The 20,109-nt window shown below is 47.5% G+C and overlaps 1 long non-coding RNA gene across 1 annotated transcript in view; it reads right to left on the bottom strand.

Moving 5' to 3' along the window:
• LOC144782936 (uncharacterized) overlaps nt 1-20,109 on the bottom strand; it is a 328,094-nt gene that overhangs the window by 275,378 nt on the left and 32,607 nt on the right. The window contains exon 2 of the long non-coding RNA XR_013601323.1: nt 18,704-18,844. This is a non-coding gene — a long non-coding RNA (uncharacterized LOC144782936). The remainder of the gene's footprint in view (nt 1-18,703; nt 18,845-20,109) is intronic.

Here is a 20,109-nt window from a genome sequence, read left to right as displayed (position 1 = left end):
GTTCAGAAAGGACATATCTGTTGAGGATGACGTTAACGTGGACCATGCTCCACACGAACCATTATGTGAAAATGGATAAGGAAAGAGTGACAGAACTCCCTTCGGTGTCTGGAAAGGGGGGAGTCGACCACACACCCAACAATTAGTGGCATTGCTGGTCTGGTGTGAATAATGTAACATGCGGATAAAGGAGTTATTACGCATAGCAAGACGATATGAGAGTTCATGAGGAGGCAGATCACTAAACGTGTGCTCTACTGTAACATTAGCAGACTTATTTACATGAGAAACTGGAAAATATAAATAAAATGCATAACTGGTGCAGGAAATCATAATGCTGAAATATAGCAGAAAACATAAAATAATAGTGCAACTTCTAGAGTTCTCACTAACTCTCTCTCTGTGGGGGTCTATTATATACATGTCAGAAACCGGTCTAACCGTTTCACCTAGGGGAGGACTTAGACAATCAAACTGGCTGACTTATTTTACTAGACCTTAGTTTAAGCTTATACTCCTGTTGCGGAGTTTTCTCTAACAGGGAAGGGTTCGTAGCAATGTCTTTTGCGGGACAGTCCTTAGGAATAGTACTTTGGCAATCCTTAAAATCCTCGGAAATGTTCTTTGAAACAGGTTTCAGTCCAAAAAATCTTTTCACATGTGACAGGTGGACCCAGCCCTTCCTGCCTTCCAGCTTGACGGCAGTACGGGTGGCCAGGAGGACCTGTCGGGGTTCTTTCCAGCGAGGCTCCAGCAGACTTGAACGATCAAAATTCCGGACAAGAACCATGGTCCGGGAACGATTTCATGCGGTGCCACCTCGGTATTGTCTGGAAATGCGGCAGCAACCTGTGAACGACAAGAGTTGAGGGCAGACATCAAGGAAGCTAGGTAATCTGTCAGCATATTACTTGAAACATCGGTAATACTTCGAGGTCTAGGTGTACCCCACATGTTAGGGGGGCGGCCGAATACGACCTCATAAGGGGACAGACCTGATCTGGAATGTGCGACCATGCGCATATAAAATAGGGCAACTGGCAGAGCTACTAGCCAGTCTACACCTTTCTCTTTACATACTTTTGCAATTCGGATTTTCAGGGTCTGATTATGTCTCTCTACGAGACCGGCTGCTTCTGGATGGCGTACACAATGGAACTTCCACTGGTACCCTAACAACAGGGAAATATGTTTCATAAGCTCGGATGAGAATGGCTGGCCGTTATCAGAATATACGACTCTAGGGAGTCCATAACGGGGGAAGAACTCACGAACCAACTGCTTGGCAGTGGTCGCGGCTGTGTAATCTGGGACTGGATATGCTTCTGTCCACCTGGACAAAGCGCATACAACTACAAGGACATACTTGAAACCTCGACATCGCTCCATCTGAATATAATCCATCTGGAGGACTTCAAAAGGGTGGTCAGGGGGCTGGAATCCACCTTGTTCCACCGGGACACTTTTACCTGGATTGAACTGACAACATATCATACAGGTACGGACTTTCTGCTTGGCTGCAGCTCGTAAATGCTTGTTGAACCAAATGTTCTGGATACTATCTAACATAGCTTTTTCTCCTAAATGTGCTGGACTATGTGCGGTATTGATAATGACTTGAACCATAGAGTCGGGGAGAAACCATGTGGCTTTTCCCTTCGTCACCCATCCCTGATCTGTCTGGACCCCTCCTTGTTCGGACCATTTCTTGATTTCATCGGGAGTAGCATGTAACTGGATATCTATGACATCTTGAGTGGGGTCCTTAACTGTCATACATGTAGTCGGATCTGGAGTATGTGTCGGTGTCTTATTGACTGGAATGTCTGGTGTCTGAGCTGTAAGCTTGGCTGTGCGATCATGAACCATCCACATAAAGTGTCAGGTCGGGATCTGGTAATGGAATATCTGTCAAGTCTTGTCTTGGCTTAGTCATAATGTTAACTACATCCACACAGTCGTGTGTGGCAGGATTTGAATTAACTGACGGTAACAGTGTTGCAGGATTTAGAACGTTGCAGCGTCTGATTTCTATGTGTGGCTGGAACAGTGTCAATTCATAACCTGTTAAACGTGCAATTGTCAAGTGCTGAGTCTGTGTTCGGTTTAAAAGAACTTCCACGGAGTGTGGAACTTGTACTGTCAAGGAATGTCCTAATACTATGGAATCACTTTTTCTGATAGCTAGTGCTGTGGCTGCAACTGACTTGAGGCACGCAGGCAGAGCCTGGGCTACAGGATCTAATGTGCTCGAAAAATAAGCACAGGGCTTGTATTGTCCTGCTTGATCTTGTGTGAGAACAGATAATGCTGTACCTTCGCGTTCAGTGACAAAAAGTGTAAAAGGCTTACTGTAGTTCGGTGTTGCTAGAACTGGAGCTTGGCATAGAGCTTTCTTTAACTCTTTAAAACTAAGTGTATGTTCAGATGTCCAAGGGAGGACAGTCGATACGGCTGCCTCCTGTGTCGTTAACTGTATCAGTGGTTTAGCTAGAAATGCATACTGAGGAATCCATTGTCTGCAGTAAGAAGTGAGGCCGATAAAAGCACGTACCTCCTTCTGGGTCTTGGGCTGAGGAAGACTCGCTATTAGCTGGATACGGTCAGGTGTCAACTGCCTACCCCTCTTGGACAGCAAGTGGCCTAAATAGATCACTTGCTGGACACAGAATTGAAGCTTAGAAGGGGACACCTTGTGCCCCATCTCGGCAAGGAAATACAAGACTGTAAGGGATGCTCGCTCGCAAGCACGTTCAGAACGGGCTGTGATCAGTAGATCATCGACATACTGGAGCAGGGCAGTGTCAGTTGGCATGTGAATATTGTCTAGTTGTCTCTTAAGTGCTTGACTGTAAATACTAGGACTTTCTGTGAAACCTTGAGGAGCGCGTGTGAACATATAGCTCCTTCCATTTAAACAAAATCCGAAAAGAAACTGGCTGTCTGGATGAATGGGGACACTAAAAAATGCGTTCTTGAGGTCTATGACTGAAAAAAATGAGGCTTCAGAATCAATGGCTGTCAATAGGGAAGAGATATCTGGGACAACTGGGTACTGGGGAATGATACATTTATTGAGTTCTCGGAGGTCAATCACTAATCGATATACTGGGGGTGCATTTGGATCAGTACGTTTCATGACTGGAATGATCGGAGAATTACATACATTGGAGTCAGTTTCTACAACTACTCCTTGAGCGATGAGCTCGTCAATAATTTTGGATAAGGCTGCTACAGCCTCAGGTGGCAATCTGTACTGTCTGATTCGTGGTAACACTACACCTGGCTTGAGAGTCACACGATGGGGTGTGATTTGCATATAACCAACATCAGTAGGACCTTGTGCCCATAGATGCTGCGGAACATTGGACAATCTCGGATCAAAATCTCGTAATACATAGTGACCCTTGAAGTCACGTAGGAACAAGCGTATTCCCTCTGGGGAGCAGCATATGACTGCACCTAATTCTTTCAGTGTCTTAATGCCTAACAGATTTTCTGGACATGACATCGTAAGTAACAGATCAGTAGTGCGGGACAATGGACCTACTTCTAGAGTAACTGGCTGAGATATCTCATTTACAATAGGCTTTCCTGAAAATCCAAGGGAAACATTTCTTGAGCCTGAGAGCGGAGCCCCTGGAACTTCGGCGTGACTGATGGTGGTCCTACTTGCCCCTGTATCAATCAAAAACTTTCTGTCTTTCCCTAGTACTTGACTATGAACATAGGGACCCTCTTGATCTACAGGTATCTCGATGAGAGGCAAGCCTACCTCCCTCTCTAGGCTGTTTCATGAATATGGCTGATACTCTGGATACTCGGACTGTGCATACTGGTACATCTGTTGTGTAACATGCTGTGTTGCAGCAATAGGCTGCGGTACTGGAACTGTCTGTTGTGCATTCTGTGGCTGAGAAGTCTGTGAAACTTGTTCTTGTCTAGGCGGACGTGGTCTTTCTTTAGTCTTACCGGTAGCTATATTATGTTTCAGAACTGCACACTCGTTTATAAAATGACCTGGCTGTTTACAATAATTGCAGGTCCCTTTAACGGGAGCTGCAGGATGACTGGCTTGATTCGTACCCCTCTTCTGACTGTCTTGTGGAATAGATTGTGCAACCAGTACTTTCATTTTCGTGTCTTTCATACGTTTCCTTTCGTGATCTTGTTCTTCTCTGATTCTATTCTGGTGGTATTGAAGCATCTGTAACATCTGGGACGGGGTATTAGCTTGCCAGGTACTTTCGACTTTCAAAACTCGATTCTTAACTTGTGGACTTGAATTCTCGACTAATTTAGTAACAAAAAGATGAGGGTATGACTCGCTACTTGTCTTGAGGCCACTGTTGATACTAAAGCATTTCTCGAATCTAGAATAAAAATCACTAGTGTCTTCGTCTTGTTTCTGTTTACAGGCTGAGATTGCATCCCAGTCTTCCTTTTTAGTGGCTAATAATCTGGGCAAAACTTGTATTACCAGTTCTGGTAATTCTTTACATTTCTCTCCTAGACCGGTACCTGGTACTCGTATCTTATCTTCAGCTTCGAGAACTGCCCAATCGATCTTTTTCTCTCCCACCTCCCAATCTTTTTCCTTGAGTTTTTCGTATACCCCTGCGGGCAACAGGACTTTTAACATTTTAATTATATCTGGATACGTGTATTCTCCCATACGGAGCATGTCTTTTAATTCTCGGTGGAACCCTGCTGGATCTTTGTCATGACAGGAAATTAATTTCTTCATCTCTAAGAGTTCCATCTTTGTAATCGGAGTGTAAACAAACACTCGTTGCATTTCACCATCTGTTGTCCTAACTGGGTGTACTTCTCGTAACGGATTCTGTCTGTCTATGTAAAAGGGTTTACTTTCTGGAGGTGAAACATGAACAAAATGCGGGTTTAGAAACATACTATATTTGTGGCGCTGTTCTAGAATGACACTAATTAAATCGGTACCTAAACCTTTCCATCTATACTGGAGTAACTCGTTCAGGACATCGTGTAACGGACCTGGATCAGAATGTTGACCCTCATACAGAGTAATGAGGTGCTGGATCATATACATACCCACCAGTCGTTGCTCGGCTGGAGGCAGTTTCATAAACATTTGTGCCACTATTTCGTCTGAAAAAGTGGTAGAATCAGTAATCCATCGGACTGCTGATCGGACTAGTTCTTGTTCATGCATAGTACTTAACTCACTGTAACCGATTCGTGATTTCAGAATGTGATCGGTAGCTTGAAATACTTGTTCCAGAGAACCTTGTTCTGGTGCTGGATGATGTAAAACTGACTTGTGTTCTAGGCGCAAATGGCGATCTGGAAATCTAGATTTTCATACATACGCTATTCTAGTGGGATTCTCGTCCTCTACCTCTTCAGTAGAGTCATTTTCTTTCTCGCTTACTTGTGCTGCTTTACGTTGTTCGTGTAACTTTAGTATTTCCTTACGAATTTTCTTGTACATACTCTCTATACTACTGATAGTCTTATGTTTACCCTCGGCTATATTATCACTCCACCTTGTCAGGATTTTCATTTCCGCCGGATCTTTAGTCGGGGAATCTTGTTCTCTTATTAGACAATTAATCAGAAACTTTAATATCATAAGCTGGATCTCAGCTTTCCTTTGAGACATGGCTTCGCCAATACTTTCTGGATCATCCCCTGTACGGATGAAACGATATATTCGGTCTAGATCTCCTTTCATATCTGGTAGGGTGTCTAAATACCCGGTCACCCGTCTTACACGGATGGAATATATTACTGTACTATCATCACCTGCAACTGGATCATAGCGGCATTCAGTAAGAGCTCGTCGGATGTCTGCAACGGACTTATATTTGGGCGTACGCTGTAACGCACATTCATGTAACTCGGCCAACATTCTACGTTGGTGTGGTGGCGGGGTACCAGGAGGACCTCCTCCTGCGGCCCCTAAACTGGAATCGTCGATTGATACTCTTCGTACTAGCGTGGCGGGAAATTGTAATGTAGGCTGGACCGGGGGTACCGTAGCAGGTACTGCAAGAGGTGCCCCGGTGTCTGGGGGAGCAGGAATTGCCTGATTTACAGGGACTGGCAGAACAGGATTTGCATATTCCGGGACTGTGTCGTCCAAATAGGACGAGATGAAAATATCAGCTGCGGTCGGTTTGTGACGTAGCTTGGTCGGAACTAGTGGTGGCGGAAAGTTACTGGATGCCTCCGGGGTTGCTTTTGGCAAGCCCTCGGCAAGAAGAGGATACATACCCTTAATAAGGGCATGCCTCTGTCTGTCTGACTGTTCTGTTTTAACTCGTTCACCTATCTCGATTAGTTCCCTTTCTTGGGCTCGTTCTAAGGATTCTCTACTTAGTTCTGACTTTCTGATTTCTTTTTCGGTTCTTTTATGAGATTCTTTGCGCCATAGCTCGATGGCATCCTTCTGTGACTGTCTGGCTTTCTTTTTCCATAATGCTTCTTCTACTCTCATGATGCACTCGGCATCCCACGTACCTGATACGGGCCATCTATACTTTTCCTCTAACTCTTTGGTATACTCTACCCATAAATCTAGATACAATATGGCACTTATGCCATGCTTTTGATACATAAAATGACCTGGACTGTCCCTAGGCGGGACAGGAACTGCTGCTTCTAGCAGACCTTTTCTGGTTTTTAACTGACGTAATTTCGAGAATAAGGGCATGACTGAACTGTAATCTAGACACAATACAATACACAATGAACACGATAATTACTTCACATTCATACCACGACATTAAAATACATGAAGAACATTTAAAATAACAGTTCGAACAGAATACTACCTGGAATACTGAAAACAGAATACATGAATTTTCTCGAGAACAGAACTGACTAGAACAGAAACTAGATGCACTGCTGAAACAGTACGAAACTTACCGGTCTCATAAAGAGACACGTCAGGACCCGCATCCACAGAAGTGGACACTTCGTTTTGGGTCTGTGTACCACCAACCCACGGACCAGAGTCAATTAGATTGACCCTGTCTGGATACTACCCCAGCAATGGTACTCACCGGGCAGCAAGAACGGAAGGCCTCGGACTGGACTGGACTGCTTCGACGCCGGACGGACGAACTTCGGACTTCTGTTACGGGTGGGCCTCCGGATACCTCGGACCTTGGACTCTCGGCTTGGGCTCTGGTCGGGACTCGCCGCGTTCCTCCACCGCCTCGTCTGGATGCTGGACCGCCACCTCCGTCTCCTCCGTGGGCCTGAGGGATACTTGAAGCAGAAATATCTGCACGTGCACGGTATGGTTCCGTCACGGCTGCAGAGGGTCAGGGGGCCGGCGTGGCTTCACCGGCGCGTGGGGAAAGGGCAAGTCCCTGTTCGGGCGCCATTATGTGGTATATAAATAAATAATACCGGATCTAGGTTTTACTGGACATAGCAATAACAGATAGCTCAATAAATAAGAGTCAAGATTCGAGGTAGTAGGAGTTTGCAGGTTTAATACAGCATAAAGGACAGGAACAGGACAACCTGCACGGGAACAGGATGGCAGCGCTGCCGGGGGCAGGATCAGAATCGGCGTAACATTCAACAACAGTGCACAAATATATATACTAAAACAGTTACATTACAATGAATTACAGTAGGCGGAGCAGTGGGTGTGGTCAATAGCAGTCGCGAAAGATAAGGGTGAAAATGGGTGTAACAGGGGCGTATACATAGACATGTGATGTAAACGTAACAGAATATGTCATAAATGGGGCGGAAACATGGAGGGGGCTACCTAAGGAGCCGGGACCTCTAACCTAATGGTGCGCGCAAACTGACAATGACGTGTTACTAGGAGAAGCTGGGGGCTATGAACTCTGTGCTAGGAGTAGAGACTGAAGTCTGGAGAGTCAGGGCGACATGTACCTAAACAGTATCTAGTATCTGATGTTTAGAGAACATGTTGATAGAATCCAAAAGTTATCGGGGTAAAGGCTAACGGACTCTAAGACTGGAGCATTCATTATTCTACATGTAGTGCGTGATGAAGAATATTAAATGACCATTAAATGCAGTATTTCTCTTACATGGAGACGTAAAGGCTAGACAATGACGGAAACTATTGATGCGATTCAGTAGCTTAGGAATGCAGAGAAGGAGGGCTGGACTGATAACTAGAATCATAACATACTCTTGGCAGACTCAGAGGCAGAGCCAGGCCGAGCCGGGCACTGCGAGGCAGGAAGTAAGTGAAGGGTCGAGGATACAGGTGGGGGCTGTATCGCTCCTCAGCGAGGACTCAGAAGACAGGAGCTGAATCTGGTGTCCGGGCCCTTTTGAGGCCTAGAAACGGGAACTTTACAATAAAATAACGTGCACACTGGGAAACGTGGCAACGTAACTTTACATAGGCCTGATACTCGTAGCTTTCACGAGAACTGGAAACTGGCATACTAATGATGGACACAACTGTAATTGCGTCTTTAATCAAACATGGGGGATACATATGCATATTTAATCATGCACACATAACATAAGATGGAGGACACGTAGGGACACAGAACATGGCAAAATTTACTTTTCCACAGAGCAATGAGTCGTATGTGTGTGCATCATTTGGACATATGGGTTGTTGTGTACTGTTGGACTTGGCCCTTATGGCAGGTTCACCCCTGAACTTTTTGCCTTTAATGTTACCTAAGTATAATGATTTCTGGTCTTTGCGCACTTTGATACTGTGTCCCAGTGTAAAGTGAGTGCGCTCTCTGAGTGCATGTGTGAGATTGGCTTGCCCTCCCGTAGGAATGCACAGGGGATATGTGTGTCCATCGTAGTTCCTGATGTGTGGAGAGTGCAGGGTCGAGTTTGGTATGTGCGGACTCGTGTGATTAAATGCTGCGCGATAATGTGCGTGGATTTATTGTGTCTAGTGTGGAAGTGCCACTTCTAGAAGCTGGCATGTCTGTGTCATAAATGTGAATTGACTGTCTGGCTTGTGATTGGCTGGAGCTGTCTGGTGTGCCTGGCTCCAGGAGTCAGGATGGGTCTGCCTCGGTGGTGAATGGAGAGATCTGCATGTTGATGGCAGGGAGAAGTGCACCTGGGACCGGAATAGGGCTGGGCCTTCCCTACACAATGCTGGCTCTGCCCCCTGTGGTGTGACTGATGACCCTAGCCTGTCCTGTGAATGGGGAGAGGGGCTGAGCACAACAAAGTGCTCCAGAACCAGCTGAGTCTGGTTTTCCCCCACCCTGCACCCTAGAGACAAAGGAAATGTGTGTATAAAAAGAGGCTGTGACCGCATGTAAAATGTTCTTGTTTCCTGACTTGAATCTACCAGGGGCGTGCTGCTGCTGGGGCCCAGGGGGAGACTTGCCTCCCTGGGCCCTGCCCAGCCCCTGGATGCCTGGAGTTCTTGCTGGATCCTAACAGAAGGGGGCTTGCTGCTAATGGGGCCCAGGAGGGACCGCCATGGGGGCTGTCTCCATGCTGGAGTGCCCTGTGTGCTGGCCCCTGGGCCCTGCATTGCCCCACCTGATGCCCAGGACTGCTGGGACCCCTTGCTCTGGGGGATCCTTCTTTGGGGGCTTTGTAGTTGCTGTGCCCCAGCACCTTGTGAGCGCTTTATCTTTTATTTAGGAGCAGAGCGCTGTCATTTTCCCTCGGGGGGAAGCGGTCCTGCCCTTTGGGTGGCCATCGCGGGTGCCCACCCCGCTTAATTAATTAATTCTGGAGCGGGTGCCCACCCCGCTTATTAATGTGCTTTAGCGGGTCCCCACCCGCTTCTATGTCTTATTTTGCGTACCGAGGGTGCTCACCCCTCCTTTATGCCTGAAAAATCACCGCCGCGGCCCTCGCACAGAAAACAGGAAGTCAGGCACTGTACTGCCTGACGCTGGGCGGGATTTCCGGTTTTGCAGGGAAGTCCCACCCGGCGCCGCACTCTGATTGGAAGAGGCCCCGGAGCCACGAAGGCTCCACACACTAAGTCCCGGTCCCGAGATGGGGGACCGGGTGAACACCGGTTGAAGCGGGCGCATTGTGAAGGTGGGGCTCCCATGAGGAGAGAGAGCCCCGCAAAGCGCTTCCGCCGCCTGAGAGAGAGAGCCTCCCCCGACGGAGCCGGTGAGTAGGGCTCCGGGGGGAGGCGACGGAAGTGGTGCCAGTGTGGGCACCGAGTCAAGAGCGGCCCTGGGTGCTCAGTGGGCCGCTCCTACAGTGGGGCATGCTTTCTTTACGAGCCTGGTGTGGCTCCAAACAGGCCCTATTTGTTTAATGGAGCCTAGGTGGCTCCCCCGCCCCCTGTTAGTTTCCCGAGCCCGAGGGCTCCAGCGAGGGTGCCACAATTGTATGACTGGCCCAGAAGGGCCCCGAATTTCCTCCTCATTTCCGGAGCCAGTGCGCTCCTTGGGGGGACATGTTTCTGTTACAGCCTTGAGGGCTCCAAAAATGCACTTCATGTGTTCAGAGCCTAAAGGGCTCCAAAAGTGCGCAATATGTTTGTTCCAGGGCCTAGCGGGCTCCAATCTTTTGTGCAATCTTTGTCCTGAGGGGCTAGTGAGAGCCCCTGTCGCAGTTTTGAGTTCCCAGCTGCCCAGCAAGTAGTGGGCAGCTGCACCGTTTAGGTTATTTTCTTTCTAGGGACACGTACTTTGCATCTAGGAGTGAGACGCACTCCTTCATCCCTACCTAGGCCTTCCACAGCTGCGCAGCACTTAGTGCCAGCTGCAGCGTTTAGGCCCCATTCTTATCCTCAGCTGCCCAGCAAGTAGTGGGCAGCTGCTACGTTTAGGTTTTGGCGCAGTGGCGCAACATGGACCTTGATGTGACTTATGTGCTAATGCTTTGGGTGTTAGGAAATGTACTGCGTGTAGTATGTTTTGTGTTTGTTGCCTCTAGATATGATTTCTGCATAGGAGGTTGTTTTACCTGTTTAGGTATGTTAGGGAGATTATACTTCCCTGTGTGATTTACGCCCCTATTGTAAGGTTTTACTTAGGTGGTGAGGGTCTAATGTAGTTAGACTGTTGCAAGTGCAGTGATTATCAGTGTTTACTGACTGTACGTTCTATGTCCTATTTTTACTTGTATGTTTTAGTTCATCTTTACCAAGTTCACTATGTGATAATCCTGACAGTGGTCCAGGTGGCCCTGTCAGGTGTACAGAATCCCTTGTAAATATTGCCCGTGCCAGTTGGCACAATGTATATGGTGTGATTACTATCTGATGTGTTTGGATAACACAAAGGCTATTTTTTTTATATAACCTTGTGTGGAGTTCCTTTTGTGGGGGGCCTGGTATGTTGTTGCTGGTGGGTGCTTGCGCAAATGCTTTACACATTGCCTCCGGGATCAGCCTTACTGCTCGTGTCAAGTTGCCAAGGGGGTGAGCAGGTGTTATCTTTGGAGTGTAACTTCCTTGCCCTAACTAGAGTGGGGGTTTCTGCCTGGCTTTGGTGCAAGCCTCAGCCAACCAGAAATCCCATTTCTAACATGTACATAAGTGTCAAGGGCATTCCATGCAAGAGTACATCGAGCAAGGACTTCTTTGTGCGGGGTGTGGATACGTTGGTCTTTCATTATCGCTGTGCGTAGTGTGGGAGTCGTCATTATCTGCTATGGTATCTCTCTCAGGGGGTGCCTGCCGCATGCAAGACCAAGGTCGGAGGTGCAGATGTCCTTCCGCCTTATGTATTGAGACAAAGGAGCTTTCATCCCTAATGTTAGTCTGACCACTGATTGCATTCTGGAAATGTGATGTGGCTTTCGTGCTGCAATTGAGGCTAGGCCTTAGGCTTATAGTGCACCAATAGCGATACACAAAAAACGGTTAGCATGCCTGAGCCAAGAGCCCGAGCAGCCTTCCACTCCTTGTATAATCCCTTTGTGCGCGGCCGCCCTCCGGGTGTATGCAACATTGCAACATTGTCAATTGCGGGCCGTGTGGCGCCGACACTGGGACAGAGACACAGGCATCAGTTGGTTTCCTGTCCAGCCCAGAAATTAACCACATCCAGAGCACAGGGGTAATTATTCACACCCCTATACTGGCCTGGCGTACGCCGACCCAGCCCACTCGGCTTACATATAAAGGGGGGACAACGGCACTACGTGTCCCAGTTCTTCCTACTGCCGGAGGTGACATGGTGGCATCCGCCTGGCATATCGCGAGACTCAAACATAAAGGGTCCATGACTTGTGTTGCACAGGATACACTGCGGCCGGCACGGCCTACAGCCACGGGACAGTGACTTTCGGTGCGGGTTGCATGATGTGGGGGCTGCCAAGGTCGCAGGCCCTGGGCTTGGAGCTTGCACTGACACGTGGTGGGCCCTCTTGTAGACAAGCTGGTGGCGAAAGGTGAGCAGTGAGGCCTGGGTGCGCAGGGGCGGGCATTCACCGCTAGGCGGCGGGAGCGGCTGCGGTGCAGCAGTCTGTGTGCGCAGGGGCTGGCAAGCGATGATGACATGTGCAATGATATAAACTCTGCTATTCATAAATCTGGACTCTGTTTCAGCTAAGGGACATGGTGGACTGCAGTGTATCCCAGCACGTGGTTGGAGCCACACCGATGGCAGCAGGTGAGCAGTGAGGACTGGGTCCACAGTGTCGGCACTCTCTCTCCCGTTCTCTATCTTCCTTTCACTGTATCTCTTTCCCTCTCTTTCTCTTTGTCTCTCTCTCTCTCTTTCTCTCTCTCTCTCTCCCTCTCTTCCTTTCACTCTCTCTCTCTCTCTCTCTCCCCCTTTCTTTCTCTCTCTCTCTTTCTCTCTCTCTTTGTCCATTGAAGAGCGCATGACACACCTTCTTATCTTGAATTTTGCCTTACAGGCTGTGACTTACAGATTGTCCAGAGAAGACCCGTCATGACTCTTCCGAATAGATGTTTTAAGTTTAATTTGAATAAAATCATTTGTTTGGAAATTCAAAGATGAATGAATGATTCTCCTTTTTCTGACCACACATGAATGTTAATTGTTGTAATTGTGCGACATCAGGCTAATTGTTTTGTTCCTGATTTTGTAAAGTTGATGTAAGATATCTTTGTCCGGGTGGTGCCCTGGGTAGAGCCACGGGGAGTCCTGGGGGGTGGCTGTGGGTGTTGTGGCCCTCTTGGGTGTCGGAGCCGCATGATCAGAAACTCCATGGCATCTGTTGTTCTTCTGGTATGGCTGTGGGCTGGGCTCCCATTTCTGGTGCAGGTTATCATCCGACTTAATACCAGGAAAGAACAGGTGTTATTTCCCTGCTGCATGTTTTGTGATCTTATCACGAATCTGGCTGGTCATTGAGAATGTTGCGAAGTGGTGTTGTCGCGGCTCTATGCATGGTAACGCCTACTCTGCATCTCATTAGCGTTAGTTGCCGGTGTCATCCGTGGTAATGTTTTTTGCGGCTGCTATCGCAGGAAAACTGGCGATATCGGCTGTTAACACCAGCTTGTGAATAGGGCGATAAATCTATCGCCACTTTGGCTGCGATAAAGTGCCGCTAACTCTGCGATAAGTCCTTGAGAATATGCCCCAGAGTATTTAATCAGAAAAAAGGTCCCAATTTAGATTTGGACATAGATGGTACTCCGCCGCAAAGGCAACAGAGTGCCCTCTCCATGAACATGAACATCCACCCGCCTCATTTAAAGTTGGGCGTACCTTCAGTATGTTGAAAGTGAAGACTACTTGGTTTTCACCGCCGACGTACACCGCCAACGGCCTTGAGAATAAGAGCTGTCTGAGATTTTGTCATTTGTTTGCCCACCCTATTTGGAGTGGACTGACAAATGGCATGTTTTCAGCTGGCAATAAGAGGCAGTGAAAACTGCAACATGACCCTTATGCCACAAGGAGAATACTCCTGTGGCAAGGGGGGTCATTGCGTTTTTTTTAAAACAAACAAAAAATTGAATGTTTATTGTATGGCTCCATCAAGTTGACAGGGCTGTCGGTCAAACTTTCAATGCATTTACAGGAACCTCCATATAACGGTGGTTCCTGAAAAATGCATGAGATGTCTGCTAGGCCAGTAGATATCTCTAAATTTGGTGGGCGTAGCACGCTTGTCATGGCAGGAGTGAAGTACTCCTCCATACTTCGTCTGCCAAACTCTAAATCAGGCCCATAGTTTTCTTTGGCATGGACAGCTGCCTGGTAGAATAAATAGGTTTTAGGTAAAGCAGGCCATAGTTTGCATTACAATGCTGCTCATTCACTATCAGCTTAGACCTAGTAATATATGGAACTCTTTAGCAAAAGCATAAGGATATAAGTTAGATCGAGGCAATCCAAGTACCCGTTACGTAGGTACAGGGCTGGACTGGAAGCCGAAACCGGCCCTGGTAGAGAGCTCGGCCCACCCCAGGGGGGTGGGGGCTTGGGGTTGCTAGTGGAAAGCTGTGTGCTGCATTTTTATTTTGTTGCAGGGGGCCGATATTGCATCTATGCCTCAAATCCGGCCACCCGATAACACAAGCATTTACAATGCAGCGGTCTAGTTAGAGCTATTGGCATTGTAAATGATAACATTTTTATTTATGTGTTTGTTTTGAAAACAGATAAATAAATGGCATTGTCATTTACAATGCCAATAGCTTAATCTCTCGCAAATGCGAGACCTATTGTATTTGCACCCACACACACACACAGAGCAACACACAGAGCCACATGCACCAACACACACACAGAGCCACACACAGACAGAGCCACACACACACACAGACAGAACCACACACACACACAGACAGAACCACACACACACAGACAGAACCCCACACACACAGACAGAACCCCACACACAGACAGAGCCACACACACAGACAGAACAACATACACACAGACAGAACCAAACACACACACACAGAGCCACACACACACAGAGCCACACACACACAGAGCCATACACACACACAGAGCCATACACACACACAGAGCCACACACACACACAGAGCCAGGCTGCGTCATGTCAGATTACGGGCCAGCGTCCTCGAGTCAATCAACTCTGAGAGACAGCTGGGGACCCCAGCCTACACTCCACTGTGCTCCCCAAAAGGACAGTGCCCACCTTGTGATAACAGAGCACAGCACCCCAAACCAGGTCCCGCCTCGTCCCTATCAGAACCCACATCACGAAACTGGGCTTAATTTTTATATAAAAAAAAAATACAGTTGCCCAAAATGTTTGTTATGAGGCTGCAACTAATTCCCTCCCAGTTCGCAATGTCCGCTTCCTTCTAAAGGTCATTTCCCACTTCTCCCCACTGGCACCACTCACTTCTGTATAGAGAGTGTCAAAGCCAGATTGCAGCTAGCAGGCAAAACCAGCAGGCCAGCTTCCCACACAGTGTGAGTGTGTGTGTGGGGGGGGGAGGTGGGGGGGAGCGCAGGGGGCGGCTAGGGAGAGTTAAACAAATGTTCCCATGGCACTTTCTATGTTTTAAAAGTTGTGCAACTCCTTCACAAAGTTTCCCATAGAAAAGTAATTACAATAGGCACACCTGACAATAACTCTGTATGCTCTGCAAAGAGGCCGAGGATTGAATGGACTCTATTGAGAATCTTTGTGGCACGGTGACTTTTGCTAATAGAGACTCGCACTGCCTTCCGTCATCCTAAACTACAGAGCTCTCAGGCATGCTATCATTACCACTCAGCCACCTCTGGAACTCACTCCGAAACCTAAAGGTGGCTCAGTTTGTAGTATGTGCTGTACAAGATTCATATGTTAAACGAAAAACAAAACTGCAGAAACACATCATCTGGGAAAAGAAATCCCTCTCAGGTAATAGGAGTCCACATACCATGCATTTGCCAGTAAAGCATGAAAGCATCACCGACTTGAATGAACATAAGGGTTGTTGCACATATTGTTGAGAAAGAAATCATTTTCTTTCCTTTGAAACACAAGGGCTTTAAAGAAAGGCCAACTTTCAAAGTTTGCTTTTAATTTAAAAACTGTTGGTGCTAACCACCACCATACCCCATAAAGCTGTCTCACACACTTTCACACTCACATATTCTCTCTCTCTCTCTCTTTGTCACTCACTCCTCTGTCTCTTTATTCCTGATTAAAATGACAGGCAGCCCAATACGTTTTAATAAATAAGGTAGCACAAGTTTCTCACTATTTACAAAATACTAGTGTGCAGTCAAAAAGCATTGTTTAGCATCAAAAGAGTCGTCCTCCCCTACAATAGGAACCAATGAGCAGGGTGAGGTGGGCACTGATAGGGTGAGGTGGGTACTGATAGGGTGAGGTGAGCTCTGCTGTTGTGATCTATGGCGGTGTGAGATAGGTGTAATGAGTACAAACTAACCACAGCCAATAAGGCGCACCACATCACCTGCAGAACTGACCGCTCTCGCCACACACAGGCCACAAAACCACTTTACTAGAGCGCACCGCATAATTACAAAGCTCCCTTTTCCACCCCAAATCCCACTGCACAAAAAACTACCACATGCAACTCACTAGAGATCACCAGTGTCAATCACCATATGAGAGCCCACTTCACCCAGCAAGAGATCACAACAGCAGAGCCCACATACGAAAGCCTGTCTCACACCACCAGAGATCATGATAGCACAGCCAATATCTGCAGAGCCCCTACCTCCCCCCTCTACTGATCACCAATACTGAGCCCGCCTCACCAGAGGCCCCATCCCAATGTCAGATCCCACCTCAGTTCACATGAGCCTACCAGACTAGAGGCGACCTCATCACCACAGCGCCCACTTCGCCAGAGCCCCATCAGTACTTGAAAGCCCACCTCACTCCGCCACAGATCACAGAGCAAAGCTCACCAGAACCAACATCTCCACTGCCCGCCTCACCCACTGCAGAGCCCAATTCACCACAGCGTATGTCAACCCAACAAATCCCACCTCAATCCGCCTGAGATCACAACCGTAGAACCCTGGTCACTAGAGCCTGCCACAGTACTACCTTCCGAAGCCAATGCCACCTTTCACAACTAGAAGCTATTCTAGACAAAAGGCCGTTTCACATGAGGCCGCTTTACCACATCAGACTCCATAGATCACTCAAAACCCAAATCACCAGAGTCCATCTCACCACATCAGAGCCTTCCTCGCTGCGCAGGAGTAGACTTCAGTAGAACCCACCGCACCAGAGACCACATCACCACACCAGAGCCTACTCCACACTGCCAAAGATCATTACTACAGAGCCCAACTCACCAGACCCGACATCACCATATGAGAGTCCACCTGACCCTGCCGGTGACCACAAGAAAACCCATCTCACACTACAGCCCACTTCACCTTACCCGGGATCCCCACTACAGAGCTCGACACATCAGAGCCCCTTCACCACATTAGAGCCTAGCCCACCTCACCACGGAAGAGACCACACAGGACTCACAAAACCTACCTTGCCACAGCCCACTTAACCACACCAGAGCCTTCTTCACTCCGCCTTACATCACTATTACAGTACTCACTTCGCGCAATCACCACATCGGAGCCAACCTCACCACGTAAGAGCTCACGCAGAACACACAGGGGGGAGGGGAGCCTGGCCTTGTACGGTGGCCCCGCTGGCCCAAGCCGAGGCAGCATGGCCGCTGGAGAGGGAGGGAGCGTTGGGGGCCCGGAGAGCAGCAGAGGGAAAGGGGGAGGCGGGTCGAGAGCGCGACGGAGGAGAGCTGCTGCAGAGGGAGGGGGAGGCAAGAGCGCAACGGAGGAGAGCTGCGGCAGAGGGAGGGGGGGAGGCGAGAGCAGGACGGAGGAGAGCTGCGGGCAGAGGGAAGGGGGGGAGGCGAGCGGAGCCGAGCAGCTCCGGAAAGAGATTGGCAAACTCTGAACCCAGACCACGGCGTTTTAATTAAATGAAAAGTGCAATGCTACCTCAGCAGAAGGGAAGGGGGAGAGGCGAGCGGAGCCAAGCAGCTCCGGAAACACCACCACGTTTCTCCGAGGCGAAGCAGATATGCCTCGGAGAAACGTACAGTCATTTTGGGATTCGGGGGCGTGTGTTTCTTTCTCTCCTCTTCCCATTGGCTGGAATGTAAAAATTCCAGCCAATGGGAAGAGGAGAGAAAGAACCTAAAAAACACGCCCCCCCCGCCCCCCGAATCCGGGCTTGAACGGAGTGATGCCCCTCTCCTCCAATGGCTGGCCTCCGTTTAGGAAGCCAGCCAATGGAGAAGAGGGGCGGGTTCAAGCCCCCACACTCCAAACCATAAGATCTCCCCAGCTAGACTGCGCAAGCGCAGCCTACGCAGGCTTCGACCTAAAAAACGGCCCCCCAGGGGTCTAAAACCGGCCCCCACCAGTAACCGCTACGGCCAGTCCGGCCCTGCGTAGGTAACCAAGAGTTATGATTCTTACAGCTGCTTTTCTCAGACATAATGGTAATTCATTCAGGATATAATATTTTAAAAGGATTTCACGTTTGTATTTTGTTTCCTTCCCCCAAAGCGATATGTTTAAACGCTTTAAACCTCGGAAACATGAGCTTCACATACTCGACAGTATGTTTCGAATTAGCCAAATTCCTAATATCTCCAGTAAGCATAACTCTCAAGTACTTTAGCTTTTGTCTTGGTCACCTTGCATTCCACTCAACAAAGTGCTCCTCACAAAATCCATTTGAAATGGGAAAGATTGATGTTTTCCACAGCTATGCGCTTTTCTAATAGCCAATGCACAAACAGTGAAGGAGAAATGTCTTCAATTACATCATGCAAAATAGCTGCTTCTCATTAATGCATACCTCATTATAGTCTGTCTTTGCAAACCACTTGATGTTAATTTATTTCTCTCTCGGCATGGCGTGACGCAGTCCCTCTGGTCGCAAGTACCGCTGTAGATTAACTTCTCTCTCGCTTGTCTTGCCGCTTGGATGCCATCATTCCTGGCACAAAACACATCTTTGTTTTATTTCTGAAATTTTCAATAGATTTTTTCAAGCTTTTATACCTACTTCATATTCTTTCAACTTTTCAAAGATTTTCCTTTCGTTTTATTTCACGTATACCCTTAAATTACAGTAATGTTGTCATGTTTAGTATTTCTCGTCCACACTGCTTCAGTGGCACACAGCACTGAAAAAAGAGGGAAATTAATAACACAAAATATCTATGAAAAAGCAGCTTACATTAATGAATAAACAGAGACTTTTCTGAACAACATCTTCATTCTGATAAGGCTGGAAATCCACAGCACAGAGATATCGACTACCAACAGTGTATTATGGGAAGATGAACATGCATCTTAAAAGAAATACCTATATGGCTGCTTAATGAATTATCTTTTATTACAGTAAGATATTCAGAATACAAATGAACTCAAACGAAGCGAATGCAAAAAAGACAAAGAATGACATGGAGGGAACTATGAAAATAAAGTAAGGGTGAGTTTGATATTTCTCCTGAGGAAGAACGCAGTGAGGTATGAAATGAATTGAGGATCTTGTTGTATGACAAATGCTTAAGGGAAATGAAGAAAGTGGAGAGAAAAAACTTTGAAATATGGATGAACAAGAAACTAAATATGGCAGCTTAAAAATGTGACAAATAATTATGATTTTTAGAACAAAGCAAGTAGTGTTTTGCTGTGCGTTATTGCACCCGGGCAGCAAAATGCGCACGACTAGTTTGCTTTTTTAAGTCACTTTGATATTAATCTTTTTCAAGAGTCACCACTACACTTCATGCCGGAGCCAAAGGCGGTCTCTTGATTTGGATTCATTTCAATTGCTCAGTGGTTGAATTGGATACTCGTTCCGCCTTCCAGGCTTTGTTAATCAAGGACACCACTAGTTCCCTTTATTTTTATTTGATCAATTTTTATAAACATGATTTCGCAAATGCACTTTACAGCAATGTTGCCAAATGATTTTCTTTTTTGGAGGAACTTAAAGTCCCTTGTTTTAGTGGGGTGGCTCAACCGAACTGTATTATTTGTGGCTATTTTAATGCAAAGCTGAGAATTAATGCTAAGAGCTGGGAGGGGTGTGGGGGGGGGGGGGAGCCTGTAGTTGACTATGTTGAGGACATGGATCACAGAGGTTCTGAGCCGGAATCATGCATAGTGGTGTGAAACCTTGTTAATATCATCCAGTGCTTTGATAAAGGGGACCCTCCTGTGCCAACTTTTAGAGGAAGGGGTCGTCCTTCC

This window comes from Lissotriton helveticus, chromosome 9, assembly GCF_964261635.1.
Source record: "Lissotriton helveticus chromosome 9, aLisHel1.1, whole genome shotgun sequence".
In the NCBI taxonomy this organism is placed as follows: domain Eukaryota; kingdom Metazoa; phylum Chordata; class Amphibia; order Caudata; family Salamandridae; genus Lissotriton; species Lissotriton helveticus.
Note: the sequence above shows the minus strand (reverse complement) of the source record. Positions and strands in the feature narration are given on the sequence as shown.